The sequence below is a fragment of the Triturus cristatus genome, chromosome 10 (genome assembly GCF_964204655.1).
Source record: "Triturus cristatus chromosome 10, aTriCri1.1, whole genome shotgun sequence".
Classification (NCBI taxonomy): Eukaryota; Metazoa; Chordata; class Amphibia; order Caudata; family Salamandridae; genus Triturus; species Triturus cristatus.
The window spans coordinates 808,312,837-808,333,453 of NC_140593.1; positions in this window are offsets into that span (position 1 = coordinate 808,312,837).

Consider the following 20,617-nt stretch of genomic DNA (forward strand, 5'->3'; position numbering starts at 1 on the left):
TCATCGTTTTTCATCAGAAAATTGATTTTTTGGACTGTAGAAAAATTGATTCAAAATGTCATTTGGAATGTGCCTCATGTTGAATAACTACTTTTTAAAGCCTCAATGTGACCAAAATTGCCATTATTACAGACTTTTTCTCTTATTCAGAAGCTTCTATTTCGACCAATTTCAGGCATTAAAGTGACTCTATCACAATTATTATTGGTCCAAAAGTGATAATTTACATGGAATAGTCATTTAGAGTAAAAAAATTAAACATTAAAAAATTTCCATTTCTGACCATCTGGAGAAATTTCGACAGGCACGGGTCATTGTTTTTCATCAAAAAATTGATTTTTTGGACTGTAGAAAAATTGATTCAAAATGTCATTTGGAATGTGCCTCATGTTGAATAACTACTTTTTAAAGCCTCAATGTGACCAAAATTGCCATTATTACAGACTTTTTCTCTTATTCAGAAGCTTCTATTTTGACCAATTTTAGGCATTAAAGTGACTCTAAACACTTATTTTTGTTCCAAAAGTGATAATTTACATGGAATAGTCATTTGCAGTCAAAAAATTAAACGTTAAATAATTTCCATTTCTGACCATCTGGAGAAATTTCGACAAGTCACGGGTCATCGTTTTTCATCAGAAAATTGATTTTTTGGACTGTAGAAAAATCTATTCAAAATGTCATTTGGATTTTGCCTCATGTTGAATAACTACTTTTTAAAGTCTCAATGTGACCAAAATTGCCATTATTACAGACTTTTTCTCCTATTTAGAAGCTTCTATTTCGACCAATTTCAGGCATTAAAGTGACTCTAACACACTTATTTTTGTTCCAAAATTGATAATTTACATAGAATAGTCATTTGCAGTCAAAAAATTAAACATTACAAAATTTCCATTTCTGACCATCTGGAGAAATTTCGACAGGTCACGGGTCATCGTTTTTCATCAGAAAATTGATTTTTTGGACTGTAGAAAAATCTATTCAAAATGTCATTTGGATTGTGCCTCATGTTGAATAACTACTTTTTTAAGGCTCAATGTGACCAAAATTGCAATTATTGCAAACCTTTTCTCCTATTCAGAAGCTTCTATTTCGACCAATTTCAGGCATTAAAGTGACTCTAAACACACTTATTTTTTTTTTCCAAGAGTGATAATTTACATGGAATAGTCATTTACAGTAAAAAAATTAAACTTAAAAAAATTTCCATTTCTGACCATCTGGAGAAATTTCGACAGGTCACGGGTCATCGTTTTTCATCAGAAAATTGTTTTTTTGGACTGTAGAAAAATCTATTCAAAATGTCATTTGGATTGTGCCTCATGTTGAATAACTACTTTTTTAAGCCTCAAGGTGACCAAAATTGCAATCATTGCAAACCTTTTCTCCTATTCAGAAGCTTCTATTTCGACCAATTTTAAAGTGACTCTAAACACACTTATTTTTCTTCCAAAAGTGATAATTTATATGGAAGCGTCATTTGCAGTCAAAAAATTCAACTTTAAAAAATTTCCATTTCTGACCATCTGGAGAAATTTCGACAGGTCACGGGTCATCGTTTTTCATCAGAAAATTGATTTTTTGGACTGTAGAAAAATTGATTCAAAATGTCATTTGGAATGTGCCTCATGTTGAATAACTACTTTTTAAAGCCTCAATGTGACCAAAATTGCCATTATTACAGACTTTTTCTCTTATTCAGAAGCTTCTATTTTTACGAATTTCAGGCATTAAAGTGACTCTAAACACACTTATTTTTGTTCCAAAAGTGATAATTTACATGGAATAGTCATTTGCCGTCAAAAAATTAAACGTTAAATAATTTCCATTTCTGACCATCTGGAGAAATTTCGACAAGTCACGGGTCATCGTTTTTCATCAGAAAATTGATTTTTTGGACTGTAGAAAAATTGATTCAAAATGTCATTTGGAATGTGCCTCATGTTGAATAACTACTTTTTAAAGCCTCAATGTGACCAAAATTGCCATTATTACAGACATTTTCTCCTATTCAGAAGCTTCTATTTCGACCAATTTCATACATTAAAGAGACTCTAAACACACTTGTTTTTGTTCCAAAAGTGATAATTTAAATGGAATAGTCATTTGCAGTCAAAAAATTAAACATTAAAAAATGTCCATTTCTGACCATCTGGAGACATTTCGACAGGTCACGGGTCATCGTTTTTCATCAGAAAATTGATTTTTTGGACTGTAGAAAAATTGATTAAAAATGTCATTTGGAATGTGCCTCATGTTAAATAACTACTTTTTAAAGCCTCAATGTGACCAAAATTGCCATTATTACAGACTTTTTATCCAATTCATAAGCTTCTATTTCGACCAATTTCAGGCATTAAAGTGACTCTAACACATGTGTTTTTGTTCCAAAAGTGATAATTTACATGGAATAGTCAATTGCAGTCAAAAAATTAAACATTAAAAATTTCCATTTCTGACCATCTGGAGAAATTTCGACAGGTCACGGGTAACCTTTTTTCATCAGAAAATTGATTTTTTGGACTGTAGAAAAATTGATTCAAAATGTCATTTGGAATGTGCCTCATATTGAATAACTACTTTTTAAAGCCTCAATGTGACCAAAATTGCCATTATTACAGACTTGTTCTCCTAGTCAGAAGCATCTATTTCGACCAATTTCAGGCATTAAAGTGACTCTAACACACTTATTTTTGTTCCAAAAGTGATAATTTACATGGAATAGTAATTTACAGTAAAAAAATTAAACATAAAAAAAATTCCATTTCTGACCATCTGGAGAAATTTCGACAGGTCACCGGTCATCGTTTTTCATCAGAAAATAGATTTTTTGGACTGTAGAAAAATTGATTCAAAATGTCATTTGGAATGTGCCTCATGTTGAATAACTACTTTTTAAAGCCTCAATGTGACCAAACTTGCCATTATTACAGACATTTTCTCCTATTCAGAAGCTTCTATTTCGACCAATTTCAAGCATTAAAGTGACTCTAAACACACTTACTTTTGTTCCAAACGTGATAATTTACATGGAATAGTCATTTACAGTCAAAAAATGACACATGAAAAAATGTCTATTTCTGACCATCTGGAGAAATTTCGACAGGTCACGGGTCATCGTTTTTCATCAGAAAATTGATTTTTTGGACTGTAGAAAAATTGATTCAAAATGTCGTTTGGAATGTGCCTCATGTTGAATAACTACTTTTTAAAGCCTCAATGTGACCAAAATTTCCATTATTACAGACTTTTTCTCCTATTCAGAAGCTTCTATTTCGACCAATTTCAGGCATTTAAGTGACTCTAAACACACACATTTTTGTTCCAAAAGTGATAATTTACATGGAATAGTCATTTACAGTTAAAAAATTAAACATTAAAAAATTTCGATTTCTGACCATCTGGAGAAATTTCGACAGGCACGGGTCATCGTTTTTCGTCAGAAAATTGATTTTTTGGACTGTAGAAATATTGATTCAAAATGTCATTTGGAATGTGCCTCATGTTGAATAACTACTTTTTAAAGCCTCAATGTGACCAAAATTGCCATTATTACAGACATTTTCTCCTATTCAGAAGCTTCTATTTCGACCAATTTCAGGCATTAAAGTGACTCTAAACACACTTATTTTTGTTCCAAAAGTGATAATATACATGGAATAGTCATTTAACAGTGAGTTGTTAATGCCCCAGTTTTTTAATTTCGTCCACAGTCTTGAATGATCCACGCTATCGAAGGCTGTTTGAAAATCGATATAAGCTAAGTAGAGTGACTTTCCTTTCTTGTCTAGTGATGTTTTGATTAAGGATGACACACAGATCAAATTGTCTTCAATACTAGTACCCTTTCGGAAGTCGGTTTGCATAAACGGGATCAGTTTTAGTTCTTCAACCCAGGCAGTCAGTTCTTTTAAAAGCAGGTTAGCATAACATTTCCCATTGGCATCCAAGAGGGCAATCATGCGATAGGTTTTCTGGGTTCGAATGCGTCCCTTTTTTATCTATTGGTACTAAGAGGGAACCCGTCCATGACTCGGGAATGTGCCTTCCCGCTCTATACTCCGTAAATATTGGTGCCATAATGGTTGCCCATTTAGAGGCTGTTCCCTTATATACCATTGGGGGAAAGCCGTTTGGGCCTGGTGCCCCGCCTGAGCGCATTTTATTTATAATGTGCACAACCATATCTGCTGTTATTCCCATCTGGTCATTTGATGCATACAGTGGCTCTAAGCGAGGTAGTATTTTAGGGAAAGTAACCAGTTTGTGACTTGTGAAGTATCGTTTGGTGAGTCCACGTAGAGAGCGTATATGTGGTTTTCCCACGCTTGGGCCGAGATGTTTGTGACAGAGGGTTGCAGATTTGATTTGAAGCAGTTGTTCATCCACTTCCAGAATCTCTTCTGGTCCCAAGACTTTATTATTTCATGTGCTTTGATCCAGTGAGATTCAGTGAGATTCCTCGGCCATTCTTCGGAGAGCGAATCTTGCTTTCCTGTAACTATTGCTGCAACCTTTTCTTGGGCTAATCTGTGTTGAGAAATCTCATTGAATCTCATTGGGTGGCAAGGGAATTTTGTAAGGTTTAGGGTTTAGGGTGGGTGTGGATTTTTGGAGGGCAAGGGAAATGTTATGGTTTTGGTGGGTATGGGCTTTTGAATGATAAGGAATTTTTTTGCGGTTAGGGTGGGTGTGTGTTTTTGGATGGTAAGACATTTTTTGAGGTTTAGGTTAGGTATTGGTTTTTGGGTGGCAAGGGAATTTTTCAGGGCTTTTGGTGGTTATGAATTTTTGGGTGGTAAGGTATTTTTTAGGGTTTAGGGGGTATGGGCTTTGGGTAGCAAGTACATTTTTATGGGTTTAGGGTAGGTATGGGTTTTTGAGTGGCAAGGGATCATTTTAAGGTTAGGGTCACCGTAGGCCTGGGTGTAGTTCGGGGACTTTCACTCCACTGAATTCCTCGTAGTTCCACGAGCAGGCAGAGTATTGCTTGTGTTTATCCCTCTACATATAACCATGGTATGGACATGGTACAGAAACAATTGAAGTGGTTTTACCTGAAAATAATTCAAACTCTGTTCAGTAGGTGGCGTCAGAGACTGTAAAATACTCTGTGTGACTAGGGTGTCCTCCTCATCTGTTCGTATGTTTTTGGTCTCGCCTGGCGTTAGCAGCACGCATGCGCTACACTCGCCATGCAAGAGCCTTTTGGAATCAATACGGATTCCAAAGCGTGCACGAGGACGGACAGAAGGTGTGCACACACGGCGTGGGATTACACGTGACATCTCTGCACAGTGCGCGCATGGCACACTTGTTTTGCCCGATACTGACCTAACAAGCATTGAAAATCCAATAGGTCTCGCCTTTAATTAAGTCAAAACCAATTGCTTTACTAATTGCTATACAATACCATTAGCAAAGCAAATGGCTTTAACTTAATCAAAGGCGAGACCTATTGCATTTTTAATGCTTGTTTATTTTAGCAGCCCCAAACTATCTACTACAGACAAACACCGCATGCTCACAGCTTTTCTTGCATAAGTGGAGGAGGGTCGGGGGGCACCTCAGTGTTGATAAGGAGCGGCTCGGTTCTCTTCGGTCCGCAGCTGTTCAAAAATCATCAGTCTCGAAAATCAGCTAATTCCCATTGAACACAGTGCACCGCTTCCTGCTTCCTCCAACCACAAGAACACCAAGCCCTTCTGAGTGAAGCTATCGACCTCGGCAGAATGAAAAATGGAGTTGCGCGTTTCATGGCGTTTAAATTGAGGAGACTAGTGGCACAGATCTTCACAGCAGATACTCACCGCGTTATTGAGTATTACAGGACCAGACTTTTGTTGTGACATGTCATGGCAGCCAGTTCCTAGTGTGACGCAGACAGCTGTTACTTACACATTAGGAACCGGAAGGAGGTTAAGCTGATCTGATCTGCCGCTCGCCAGTCTCATCATGAACGGGCATAGTGCCACTGTAAAGTGGTAATAAATGAACCTCACCCAAATATTAATGTACCCCATTACTAGAAGATTACTGCCCTGCCCGCACTGTTTAAAATGCCCACGTTTCAACATGACACACATTTCTCATGTTTAAACTAAAAGCCGCCTTTCAGAGAGTCCTTGAGGTAGGCACTAAATAATTATTTACCAGTTCGCCGCATTTGTCAGTGATCAAGGAGTCTGGTGCTCTACGGGCTAACACACACCACTGGTGAAATGCATTCAAATATAATCGCCTAGCTGAGGGCTGCCTTTCTATTAAGGCGAAGTCAGGAGTGCTTCTAAATTAATGACAGTTTTCAGTTCATCTTAAAGGAAGCAATTGCTCTTGTAAGAAGAGAAATGTATTGCGATCTTAGGTGTGAGACAAGAATAATTATTTGCAATATTTGCATGGTTTCAGCAGTCATATCACTCGCCTGTTAGAATAAAGACAACACTTTAAGCTTGAAATCCCTGCCCACTCCTCCTGTCCTCCGTTGCCCAATTCTATGCCTCATCATTGCCCTCCTGCTTAGCCTATGTGCCTAGCTTGCTGCCCCTACTCTCCTTCCACTTACCAAGTGATGTATGTGGACATTCCCCTGCTCCCTCCTTTCCGCCCACCATATTCCATGTACCTGCACACTCCTATCTACTCTAAGCCCTATGTTGAGCTGCCACTGCCCCTTCCACCTGCCTAGCATGGTCAGATGGCTGCCGCCTGTCCCTGTACCTCAACCCTGCCTGTCCCAGTTTCATGCCCTAATCCCTTTCTCCTGTCCTCCATGGTCCATTTTCCGGCCACTCCCTTCTGCCTTCCATGCTCTGTTTTGCTGCAACTGCTCCTCCTGCCTGCCCTGTGTGGTTTGTTGTGAAGCCCCTTCCCATGGTCTCTTTTGTGGGCATCCAACCCTACCCCTCCCTTCTGTCCTCCATGGTCCTTTGTGCATGCCCCTACCCTCTTGCCCAACATGGCCGTTGTGCAGCCAATAACCCTCCCGCTTGCCATGCATGGTCTTCTGTACTGTCACATCCCCACCCACCTACCCTGTGTAGTCAGCTTTCTGCCCCTGACCCCCCTCCCACCTTTCCTCCAATGTATGTGTGTATGCCATTATCACTGTTGCCATCCATGGTGTGTTGTGCTTCCAGTGCCCAACCCTCCTGCCCTCCATGGTGAGCTTGCTTCCTGCCCTGCTCCCTTGGTCCAGCCTTTGTTTTCCATGTACAGATCCCTATCCCTCCCTCCTGCCTTGTCGGGTCCTTGGTTGAGCCCCTGACCCTGCCTCCTGCCCTTCATGGTCCGTTAATCTGCAACTGTCACTCTTGTCTGTCCAGTATGTTAAGCTTGTTGCCCTTGCCTCTTTCCCCTCTGCTCTTGGCTGTCAATGTGCATGGACCTGTCCCCTCCCTATTGCTTCCCATGGTCCTGCACTGTCAACCCACTTGCCCTGTGTGGTGTATTGTGCTGATACAATCCCTGATAGCTGCTCTGTAAGGTCAGTTTAGTGCCCATGCCCATCTTCCTCCTGTCCTCTCTTATTCAAGTCCAAGTACTTACCCCATTCCTCCTGCCCTTCGTGATCCAATGTACCTTAATTGCCAACATTTTGAACTTGGTAACAGGGAGAGTTTGAAAAAGAAAACCTGTGGAATTAATTTTCCACATTGACTCACATTGAAAAAGATGAGCTTTAGTCAGGATACAGATAAAATAAACTGCCTTTGGGCTTAAAAACATCAGGAGGCTACTGCCTGAATCAGGTCTACTAGCATGCATGGTTGTACTGCCACTGCCTCGTCCTTCTGCCCTCAATGGTCTTTCATGTTGCCACAGCCTCTTTTGCATGTACTGCATAGTTGGTTTACTGCCCTTGCCCCCCTTTTCTCTGCCCTCCATGGTACGTTGTGCTGCCACTGTCCCTCCCACCTACCCATCGTGGTTAACTTATGTCCTCCGCACCCTCCTCCCTCAGAGGGGCTTATTCCCAGAGAAATTATAGTTAGTGCTCAAAACACCTAAAATGATGACATATTTTCTAAGTTCTCAAATAGCGACAAAGCACTTTTAAATAATTTGCTAGCTTTATGTTTTTTATATAGTTGCTCACTTGAGTATTTGTTACACTTAAAGGAGATGATGTGGCTTTACGGCCAGAGCTGCAGACTTTGCAACTGGGGAACCAGGTTCGAGTTTCGGCGTCAGCCCAACATCCAATAATTCTCAAAAATCACTCAATCTATCCAAGCCTAAAAACAAAATTAATGTGTGCTTGAGTAATGATGCTCATGTAATGCACTCCAATACTTCCAGATCAAGTCTGGGCTTTATAATACTGCAAACAACAAAACACAAAATAAGTGTTTTGCACACTTCTGACATTGAGCTATACTTGGGCTACATTTTGGTGATATTTGTGCTATATTTGTGCTCTTTTTTCTCTAGTGGTCATCTTGGGAGGCTTATCTGTTATGCAGCTCCCTAATTGCATGCATAATATTGACCTCCGTGCCTTTAATAAAATCATTAGACTGTGGAAAATCTTCATTTCCTCATATACTGCAGTATCCTTAGTGGAAAATGCTTTCAGTTTTCTACTTCTTCTCTAGCAAGATGGCATTCAGATGTGCCACACTCTTGGCATGAATTCAGAATGTTAGCACTCTAATTGCGCATTAGAACACTACAGTAAAGCTACTGATCACCACTGAGTTAACTGGCAATCTGCTGAAGGAGTTGAAAGTGCACGTTTCAGTCTGCATGTCAGTATATTTTTATGAAATATAAGCAGATGATATTTGAGAACTCACTTAATATGTTTCCCGATTTTTCTTCCTTCAGCACTAACCATAATTTCTATGATAAACTGAACCCCATCATTTTGTTCCTTAGTAAATTCTGTGTTTTAAGATCTACTAGCTCGATTCAATCATCACGATTCAAGTTTGCCATAGTTTTATCATAAGTAACACTGTTAGCGCTCTAGTTTTTCTTTAGAACACTCTGGGAGGCTGCAGTAGAACACAAGGGAATCAACTGACCAGCTGCTCCTGTTGGAAGTACAGGATTCACTGAGAATGTCAGACTTCATTTTCATATGGCTGAGAAGGATAGTGCGAATGTACAGAAAATATGCTATGCATTTTAGCTCCTGGAGCACCTTCTATAACCTCTAAGGGAAAATCATGAGAAACAGTTTTCTCACAAACATGATTCATGAAGCATGAATCCCAGCAGAAGGCTTTTTTTAAATGTAAAATCACCTTAGAACACACCACTATTCTTAAAATTACTATGGTACCATCAACAAATGATATATTTTGTATCTAAAATTGGTTATCACTGTTTATACGTTCACCTTTTTGTGACCCTCAAAACCTGCCATCCACTACAACACATTTCAATAAGGTTGCTATCATGTATATTGGTCACACTTCTTGGTTGAAGTGTTGGCAGTCAATCAAATTTCAGTAGCATTTCAGCAGGTTTTTGGGCTCTGAAACTACTAAACGGATTTACACCAAATCCCAAAAAGCACACTTTCTGGACCAACATCCAGCTTTCTGCCAAATTTGATATAATTCCGCTCAGAGGTTCGGGCTGTAGTCGTGTTCAAAAAATGAAAAATGAAATGAAAAATCCCCATAGACTTATCATAGGGAAAACGTGTTTTAGGACCCCTCTTTTTTCTCGGCCCCCGCTTAATGGATCACCCCAAAACTTTCAACATAGCAAAAAGGGGAAGTTATTTGTAAATTTTGTGAAGATCCGTCAAGTGGCGCCAACTTTTTTGGCAAAACAAAAAAAAAAATCCTAGATTTCACAACCATAGCCATTGCAATTCTGCAGTTATAGTTACCTGAGCTAACTATAACTTACGCCCCCACAATGCTCTGCTTATGACCTCACATATTACATCACTCATGGTATGGTCAGTGGCATCATTGATGACATCACTGATGACATCTTAAATGACATCACTGATAACTCATCCACAGAACCACTGGCACACCCACTCATACACCCATACAACCTCTTATATGCCCACACACACATCCATTCACAGACCCATGCCAGCACTCATACATACACTTACTCCACTATAGACCAACTCACACACTCACTCACTCAGCCATACAGGCACTCACACAACCAATCACTCACCCATACAGCTACTCCTACAGCCACACACTCACTCACAGAGCTACTCCACACCGGCATCAACAAGTCCCTACTCCTGCAAACTCCAGACAATACAGAACACCGCCGCCAGACTCGTCCTTGGCATCCCCCGACACGAACACATCAGCCAACACCTATGAAGTCCCCACTGGCTCCCCGTGGAGAAAAGAGTCACTTTCAAAATCCTCACTCACACCTATAAATGCCTACATAACAACAGACCCAAATACCTCAACAACAGAATCAACTTCCACGTACCCAAAAGAAACCTCTGATCTTCCAACCTTGCACTGGCCAAAACTCCGCGCATCCACAGAGCCAGAGCAGGCTGAAGATCCTTCTCTCAAATTGCAGCCAAGTCCTGGAACGAGCCTCCGGCAGACATCAGACGCGCCCCCTCCCTGAACACCTTCAGGAAGAACCTCAAGACCTGGCTCTTTGGCTAAACAAATCTGCGGACCCCCCCCCCCACCGCCTTGAGACCCTCACAGGTGAGTAGCATGCTTACAATTCCCTGATTGATTGATTGATTGACTACACACCCACCTATTCACCTATACACTCACACACCCACTCACCCATACAGTCTCAACACAGCCACTTATTCAACCATATAACCAATCACACACACCCACACAACCACTTACATACCCATTCACACATCCATATAAGTACTCACACCTCTGCTCACTCATCCATACAGCTGTTCAGCCACATACTCTCCAATACAGCTACTCACACAACAACTCACTTAACCAAACTCCCACTCAAAGAGCCACTCACTCACCCATACAGCACACTTACACCCCCGGTCACTCACTTATACAGGCATTCAAACACCCAGTCCCTCACCCATACAGTCACTCACACACCCACTCACCCACCCATGCAGGCACTGACACACCCACTCACTCACCAGTACAGCCTCTCACGTTGTCGCTCACTCACTCACCCACACAGTAACTCACACACCCACTTATACACCCATACAGTCACTCATACACCCCCTCGCCCACACATATAGTCACTCAGACACCCACTCACACATGGATAAACACATCCACTCACATATTATGTTAAAAGTATTATCACTCATTGGTAGTTCACCTAGTATACTAATTAAACTTTTGTAGTAGCTTAGCGTATAAGTTTAAGAGTAATATATTCTTAGAAAACACTTACACTCATTAGATGTGGTGGTGAAAGGGGGCGTGGCCTTCGGCAACTTGCCGGGCCATCCTTTTTAAAAAATCCATTGGTTTAAATAGGGAAGGGGGCCACAACCTTTCCTGGGTCATTTTTGGCCTCAGGGACCCCATCCTCTGGGGCCAGGTCTTTCTGGAATGGGGAGAGGGGCCACACAGCCCCCTTCCCAGGCCAATTTTTGTCCTCGGTACCACAACCCCCAGGGCCTGGCCTTTTGAAATATTTTTTTTATTTAGAGGAGGAGGGGCACGCGGCCTCCCTCTCTGGACCCAAGCCCCAGGTGCCCTATCCCTCGGGGTCTGGCTTTTCCTTTTATGGATTTTTAAAGGTGAGGGGGCAATTGCCCCCCCTCCCTGGGCCGATTTCGGCTACAGAGACCCCATATCACAGAACCATGGACTTTTTGTTTTATTCTGAACGGGTAGGAGGGTGCACGTCCCGCTCCCAGGGCTCATTTTGGCCCCAGTGACTCCATCCCCCGAGGACCGGCATCCCCGTTGGGGAGCACGGGGGAGTCTGAATGCCCCCACGGTCCGTGCTGGCTCTCATCCTTCTGCAGAAGCCAGCATTGGATTGACACACAAGTAGCTGCTAAACATGCAGCTCCGTGTGCGCCAAAGTTTGTGTAATTTCGTTCAGTGGTTCGGGCTGTAGTCGTGTACAAAATCCCTGTGGGAAAATGCATGGGGAAAAAACCTTTTGGGGCCCTCCTTTTTTCTCTGCCCTCACTTGAAACTTTTAACACAGCAGCTGAACCGACTACAGTATACGTTTTGTAATTTTCATGAAAATTTGCCAGGTGGACGTGGCCAGGCGTCTATGGGATATACGCTGTTGATACTTTGTTGCCTGGCTTCCGCCGCTGATCCAGAGACTCTATTGTTTTTGGTGAGGGAACCTAATGCTGCAAGTGGAAATTTTAACTGCGTCGGCAGGATGATGGAGGCGGAGGAGACATGAGGGGTGAGTAGCATTGTGGGGTTGGGCTGTGTTGTGCACACGCTGTGGCTGCTCCCCTTCTGCTGTCTTGACTGCTCCTTCCACTGCCTGCGGGATTGGATCTGAGACAGTTGGAATATGGCAGGGGCACCACACTGTATACTACCAGCATTGGAATGTACTGTATGCTTTCACTGAACTTTGTTCTATTCCTTGTGGGTCTCCGTGTGGAGGATACGAGTGACTGTATTGGTGGATGCCTTATTATCGGTGCTTGGGGACTAATTTTGAAGGGGTCGCAGTCTCTCATCACAGTGCATAATATGTAATCTGAAGTATTTTGTACAGCAGCAATGTCAACCCTTTATATTCACGAGAGCTGTGGAGTCACTCGCGATTCTTTCTTCGGGCACCAGATGTGGGAGCTACTAGTTGGGCTCACAAACACCGTTCGGTGATACTGCTATCTTGTGACGGAGACTATAGCTTTTCCACTCCATGTTTGTTGCAGTGTGCAATTATTGAGATGCACATGATTAGCGAAGCACGGCAAAGGAGCTTGGAGGAGGTATAGAGCCTTTTCAACGAAAAGGAATAAACTAGATGTGATGCCGGAATGACAGGAATACCGGATTGTGCAGGCACAACAAGAACTGTGATACAACAGCTAAACCTATGAGAAACTATTGAAAAAAGAAATCAACAGGACATGGGAAGTGATTTCGCTGGAAAACTACATAGAAGTAGGGAGGGTCACTACAGGCCTTAGGATTTTAATTAACCCCACATACCAAAACCACAACCCCAGGCTCCTGGAGGAATGGTCTGCATTGATGGCAAGTACATGCAAAAGCATGATGGGTCTATTAGCCAAATATGCATCCATGGAATTGGACCAAACAGTGGAGGAAATAACTAGAATAAAAGTCATTTTGGACAAACATCCGGAGCAAGAGGAAATAAAGAAATTCTTAACCCTTATGGATGACAGGCTAAAGCGATATGAGGACGAGATCAAATAAAAGAAGAGACGCACATTTTTGAGAGACAAACAGGATTACGCCCAGAGCAGGATACTGACCTTTGAGCGTCAATTTGATGATGCCATTCGACAATACATGTTGGTCACATCAGAATCAGGCTCTGACAACTATTCGTTTGATCCAGATGAGTTGAATATCCCAGGAAGATTGGAACCCATTTCAAAAGGAATCAGACTACCCAGGGAAGATCGCCTAGAGGAATAGGAGGAAACAAAGGAAACGACAAGGCGAGGTGGAAGAAACAACAACAGTAGCATTGCCGCATGAGAGACCTATAAGGCAAACCAAGAAAAAATAATGGGTGAGAAAGTCTTAACAGTCAGCAATCTTTGACGTCATATTTTAACTCCGGAGTAGCAATCTGTGCTGGAACTGGGCCTGACCTTCTGTTACCCTGCGAATTTCGAGTTCATCAGAACCAGGATTGATATGTTTTTATTTGTACGCAAGCTCAAGCTGAGGAAGGTGTTCCTTCAGATCCCAGCAGGATGGTTGTTGATAATAGCATTGTAATTGCCTCTGTTCATGATACCACTTTTGTTGATTTGAATGTTGATTTAAATCTTGGTGACACAAGGGGTCATGCAACATTGGTGGAGTTGGAGGGTGTTACTGCACAATGAGATAATGAGAATGATTTCTTAGAATCCTTTGATTTAGAGCTTGATAGAACCATCAACACTCTATTTAGACCCAAGTCCATGTGCAACCCTATCACACTCCACAACATTATTAATACACTCCATGAAGTGGTAGTCAGAGATCTTTTTCCACAATGGGAAAAAAACAGGGATAACTATGTATCCCAAGTAAACTGGGGCCAAAGGGTAGCTATTAAAACCTTACCAGATGACCACAATATCATCATAAAACCATCAGACAAAGGTGAGAATGTGGTACTTTGGGATGTCAACAAGTATAAACAGGAGGCAGTGAGGCAACTCAATCACACTGAGGGTCTATAAAAGGAGCACGATACAGGCTTATAAACATTGTTTAGATACTTATCTACCAATGCTTCCCAGGTGGAGGGACAATGGTTTGCTCACCACGTAGGAATATCTGTTTCTTAATGTGAAACATCCAGTAGTCCCTTGTTTCTATCTACTCCCCAAAAGACATAAGGATAGGGTGAATCTTCCGGGGAGACCTATTTTATCGGCTTCTGGTAGTCTCCTTGAGCAAACATCCATGTATCTAGATTTCTTCTTAATGCCGTACATCTTGGCTCTCACTTCATATTGCAGCGAGTGCAGGGAGTCAAAAACATACCTTGGCAGCCACAGTTCTTCCTGGTTACCATGGATGTCACAGCATTGTATATTGTATATGTGCATTGATCACAGCTTGGGTTTAGAAGCATGTCAATATTTTTTCAGGGACAAACCTAATTCCAGATATGACCATACAATGGTGTTGTTGGATATGTTGAAATTCTGTCTTAACAACAATTTCTTTGTTTTCAATGATTTGTGGTATCATCAGCCTGTTGGCACTGCAAAGGGCAGTTGCTTTGCGCCAAGCTCCTTCTGCATTTTCATGGGGTGGTGGGAGGCCAACCATGTGTGGACAGAAGAGAACAAAAAATGGACCAGGCACGTTACACTGTGTACAAGGTACATTGATGATTTATTAATCATATGGGAAGGCCCGAAACTTGATTTGGAAGCATTTTTGACACATCTAGGACACAATGATTTAAATCTTTCATTCACTCACAAAATACATGAGACTAAGATTGATTTTCTAGATGTTCCAGTGGATATTTGTGATGGCCAAATACATACTATGCTGTTCCACAAAGAATCAATCAGCAGGTAACAGCATTTTGCATGCAGACAGCCACCACCCTTTGAATCTCAAGCGGAATTTTCCAAATTGTGAGCTGATTCAGGGTAAACGCAACTGCAGCACAAAAGCCATGTATGAGGAAGAGAAGAAACAAATGTTTAATTTATTTAGAACTAGGGGTTATGCTGCTAAAGTACTCAGAGTTGCCAGTTACAGGGCATTCAAAGTGTCAAGAGACACATCACTAGTCAAAAGAAAGAAACAGGTTGAAGACCTTGAACCTGTGAGATATATCACCACTTTTAATAGCAAGAGTAAGGAGGTCAGGAAGGTGGTTGCCCATCATAAGCACCTTGTCAAAAGAAACCCCATCATTGGCAGAACTGTTAGTCAGTTCTCCCAAATCACGTATTGCAAAGCTAAAAGTTTACGTGATATGTTGGTACATAGCTATACTAGCACTATGATTAAGAGAGAGGGATGGCTTAAGGAACAGATTTGGTTCTTTAAGTATGGCAGGTGCAAAGCATGCAAGAGAAGTAAAAATGTTAGAACTTACCTCACAGCCACAGGAAAACAAAAACGCATTAACAAGTTCATCACTTGTGGAAGCATTTTTTGTGTTTATGTCCTCATGTGCCAACGTGGTCTCAGATATGTGGGCAGTACCATTGGCCCAGTTAATCAACACATTTTGAGCACTACGGGCCTATAAAGAATCTGGACCAGACAAATCCAGTTGCTAAACATTGGGCAAGAATGCATCAATGAAATGCTGATCTTCTTGTATTTTTTGCTATTGAGAGGATCGAACAGGCAGTCAGACGAGGGAACAGAGAGAGACATCTACGGTAGAAAGAATCTATGCACATCATTCTGCTTGGCAGCAAATTTCCAGGAGGCTTAAATGAGAGTGAGGAGCAACATATACACATCAGCTGATGTGGATCCTGAATTGTTGCTGAATTGTTCTTTCCTTCTAGTATATCTGTCCCCCATTTCCAACACAGAATCTCTACCGGCTTTTAGAAAGCTGTTTAAAACTTGTTTTTTCTCATACAAGTTGGCTGTCACCTTGTCTGCCTAGCCCCTTGACAACCTCAGCTATAAGTGCGCTTTATAAATGTTATCCTATGCCACAAATGTATGATAATGGTATCTAACCTTTCTTTCCCTGTCATATTTCAACTATGCCTTTTAAATAGCACTGTGATCTCTACAGTTGGCCAGCTATTTGATATAATATGGAGCAGTCAGACTGTTCATACAAATTGGAATCCTTCATTGTGCGGTTCTCTGGTTTCCCCACGGACCCCCTTGCTCCCTTTGTTCCTTCCCCCTGTTTAGTTCTAATTAATTTTGCATTTAGGACATGCACTTTTACATGTCCATGCTCTCTTCTGGAGAGGGTGTTCACTTGGCGTTGTTTTGTTGAGTATGAGACTTAGGTTTGCTAAACTCTAAATTTACCTTGTGGGCAAGGATTCATTCTGTTGGAAATGGGCCACTGGGCCATTGACACATTATATAATTTAATATTTTTTACTGGCTAAGCAAAGCTGATTTGACCAGGGTCCCATGTTGTCACTCTGGACTGTCAGGGAATATTGGGTATATTACGGATGTACTAATTGATCATTAATTTTCCAGGATTTGGTTTTCTTGATGATCATTATTGCTAATTACATATTTTTAATTTACCCAGGGCCACTTGGCCTTTATCTGTTGAACTTTGGCTCACTAACGCACTTTCCCTTACAGCATCGCCATGTCCATGACAAGGCATGTGCATTTATGAATTGTGAAATCAGTGATCATGTTGCTATTTTGGCGTATTAGTGCTTAGATATATATGTGTGTCATTTATGTGCGCATGTAAGAAGACTAATGAATTCAATTGGTCTTTTTTCTTTTCTTGCATTCCATTTGGTCTCTGTAATAATTATTTGATAGTATGTTGTTTATGTCTTTGAATCTGAAAACACTATTTCTATGGTCGATGGGGCACTATTTACAAAGGAGGCCGTGACGAAGACCTGCTAAGGTCGAAAAGCGTTGCCAGAAATAAACGTTATCGAAAGCAGTACATGGAGTGCAATCCTTTGTGCCTCACCTTCACGTGAGGCACCGTCCCTTCATACAATACGGGACCCGTGCCCGCGGTATTGCACAAGCCCTGTCAGATGGATGTGGCCAGGCATCTACATTATATACGTTGTTTATATATATAGACACATACAATAAATGTAAAAACGTAACACAAAAAATGGATTTTTTTTTTAAATTCCTAATTTAACCACACATAAAAAAGTAAGCAATACAAAAAAATTAATTTTACGAAAAATATCTTACAAATGATAAAAATTGCTATATATGAAAAATACAAATTCAAATTCACACAAACATAATATAATTGTAAGCAATATTACAAAACAAATACATTCTAGGAATAATAAATGTATACTATTCGCACTCCAGTCTGTGAAACAGTATGGAAAGTGTTGGACCCAGGAGAGGTAAAATTTACTATTCCCACTCTAGTCTGTGCAACAGTAAGGAAAGCTTTGGATTCATGAGGGAGAAAATTTACTTTTCCTACTCCATTGTGTGGGAAATTACTTCACTTCAAGCGCACACCATATTTCAATACATGCATTAATTCATGAAAATTATAAAACTATTAATATAAAATAAATGTATGCAATTAAACAATTTTTCCTTATAATCATATAAAATATTATTAAATTAGTATTTAAATAATTTCCTACACTATACTCCCACAGACCCAGCAGCCCACATTTTAAATATATTTAAATAAATAAATAACACAGGTAACATATTAAGTAATTAATAATTAATTGTTAATTATTACTAATAACTGCCCTCAGCCCCCTAAAGCCCCAACAACCCGCACCTGAAATATATCTTTAAAAAATGTAAAAACTATAGAATGTAGATAATTAATTATCAACATAACTATTTATTAACCAAATATTACTTAATTAACTTCCCACCCTATCGCCCTACAAACCGAACAACCCGCACCTAAAACATAACTTAAAACATGTAAAAATTACACAATTTACATAAATATCAATTAAATATTTGATCTTCAATAATTGGTTATAAATCAATTATTACTTAATTAACTTCCACCCTATACCCATAGAAACGCAACAACCTGCACCTAAAATATAACTTAACAAATTATAACAATCACACAATTTAGGTAAATAATTGAAAATGAATTAATTGTAATCAATAATTAATTTTTAATGAATTATTATTTAACTTCCCAACCTATACCCTACAAACCCAACAACCTGCACCTAAAATATAGTGTAAAAAAATATAATTGTTACAAAAGTTACATAAGTAACTGTCAATTAAATAATTAATATTAATTAAAATGTTTATTAATTAATTATACTTAATTAACTTCCCAACCTGTACCCCTGTAAACCTCACAACATGCTACAACACTATAAATTGCTATTTTACAATCAAATTAAGAATATAAATAATTCAACATTACAAATTATATTTAAAAACATTAACAACAATTATACAAACAACATAAAACTTAGACAATTAAAATATTAGTTAAAACAGAAAAAGATAAACAAAAAATGATATTTATGACAACAATATTCTTAAAAGTGATATTACTTACCTTAGAAAAATTATATTTTTGTCAGCGATATTTCTGTATCCCAATATTTCTGTTTCACAATATTAAAAACTCGATATTAGTGTGAGTCGATGTTTATGACTTAATATTTTGTACAAATACCCTTCCCTTCCGACCTACTCCTGGGTCGTTATTCCAAAGAAAAGAAAATTAACATACATGCTTCTCAGTATTCAAAGAATGAGCAGTGGCTATTCCTGTAGGTATGTGATACATAGACAGTGATTGGAAAGAATATACATTTTTTTCCAATGATTCAATAACAAATAGACATTAGTTTAGTATCCTCACAATGTCACATTTACAGAACTTGACTTAACATGTACTGAGTAAATAGGCCATAAGAGAAGCCATGCTAATTTAGGAAACATCTAATGTTGCATTAAGATGCCCATTAGTGGAATGGATACATATTCTGACTGTCTTATCTATGCACTGTGTGCTTCATATCTCGGTGCAGTCACTGTCTTTCATTAAATGTTAAGGCCCTAATTACAATGTCATCCGATCAACACTGTTGTGGTAATGGGACTGGCCGACAGGTAGTCGGCAGTACTGACCACTTCATTAGAATCCGACCACCACTGAGACAGTCTGGATATAGTTACTTCACATGCAACAATATACTCTATGTGACGGAAATTGTGAGGAGACTTTAAGAGTTTCAATTTGAACTTTGCTCTATAGGTATGACATATATACATATTACTATGTCTTTCTTGGTGGAGGTCTACGTTCTGGGCATTATGTGATCTCTTTTGGAGTTTGTTATTACTGATTTGATCTTTATTCTTTGTATTATGCAGATTTTAATTATGTTGTAATTGGTGTCACATGGCGAATGCTTTAGATTTACTCCTCACACAAAGATTATTAACACTCAAAACTGAATCAAAAACACTTGGTTCTGTAATTTTGATGCTCTTCTTCTACACATGTTGGGTACACATACTCTTGTCTTGACCACAGGGTGATTGCTAGTGGTGATACCAACTTGGGTAATTTTAGACGAAATCAATATCTGTAATGTCAGTTTAATATGACCTTGCAGCCTTGAAAAAGTCCAGAAGGACGAAACATGTGTCGGCTGCAGTGTTTTGGACTTGACTGTATGTGAGTTTGACTTTGAAGTAAAAGAAGAATTGAACTTCTGTGGGCTGGATCTGTACATTTTCAATGACACATTACTTAACAAGAGGTTGACTCACAAATTATGGACTACTGTGTGCTTGAGTGCTTTTTCCTCTTAAGACACTGTAACCGCACTTCACGCTGTGGGGTGTGGCCAATTACCACCTAAGGTGACTCGGTGCATAGCACAACAGCACCATTTGAACGTTTATACTATGATCATTGTGTTTTCTATTACAGCCAATGATTTTTGATAGATGTGCAGTCTAATAGGCTTAGTCACCAATGTTTGCTTTGCATCATTGTACCCCCATTTAGTGAATTAAAGGTTTCTTATGCCAATAACTACAGCTAATATGCAAGTACCAGCATTTGGCTATAGGTGCACCTCTTATGCCATGCACAAATTGCCTGCAGCACATCAGTGCCTACATTATGCCATAGGTAATACCTCCCATCTATATGCCGCTAGTGTCCTCATCTAGAAGGCAATAATTTCCTCCAGCATGCAAGGCCAGCAGCACACCTACAATACACACTCATACACAAACTCACACACAATCTCTGTCTCACACAATCAGTTTCACACATTCTCTGACACTCACTATATCACTTGCACTCCCTTGTACATTCTGTCACACTC